Here is an 809-nt window from a genome sequence, read left to right on the forward strand (position 1 = left end):
ATTTCTTGGTCAACTCGCAAACCTTCTCGAGCGCACAAACGGGTAAAACATATTTTGTTCGGCAGAAACTCTCGTGCAATTCAGCGAATGTTATTTATTTGGTTCATTGCAAGAAGTGTAATCTCCAGTATGTCGGTTCTACCACGACCGAATTTAAAGTTAGATTTAGAAATCACAAATCTTCTATGAAAACAAAGAAAAAAACTTGCGAAGTTGCCTCACATTTTAACCGAACCCCACATGTGTTATCGGACTTTACATTTCAATGTATTGACCAAATTCAAAACAGTACGTCCGAGAACACTGAAAATTTACTCATCACCAAAGAAGCATACTGGAGTGCGCAGTTGTTTTCCCTTTCACCTTTCGGGTTGAACAAAAGACAAGAATTCCATTCAAAAATCGTATCCACTATACTTGACTTTAGCGGACTTAGGGCAAGTTGTTGCATATTTCTTAAGGTGTTTTTTAACACTGAATTTTTTTTTTTTTAAAAAGTCCTTTTGTATGCTCTAGATAGTTATAAGTGTTAATTGTGGTTATTTCAGTGTTCAGGGGCCCCCTTCGGGGATTCCTATTGTTTTCTTTGAATTTCTTATGTAACCGGTTTTTATTCATTGTTGTAAAACCCTATTTAAGTTGTAGATTTTTCTACCGGCTCTTTTGTAACTGAAGAAGGTCGAGAGACCGAAACGTTTTAAAGAATTTTAAATTTTTTTATAGTTTTTCAACCAAAAGTTGTCCATTTTCGGCTTCATTTTTAACCAGTTTTTTTTATATATATATATATATATATATATATATATACA

This window comes from Montipora capricornis, chromosome 2, assembly GCF_036669925.1.
Source record: "Montipora capricornis isolate CH-2021 chromosome 2, ASM3666992v2, whole genome shotgun sequence".
Lineage (NCBI taxonomy): Eukaryota > Metazoa > Cnidaria > Anthozoa > Scleractinia > Acroporidae > Montipora > Montipora capricornis.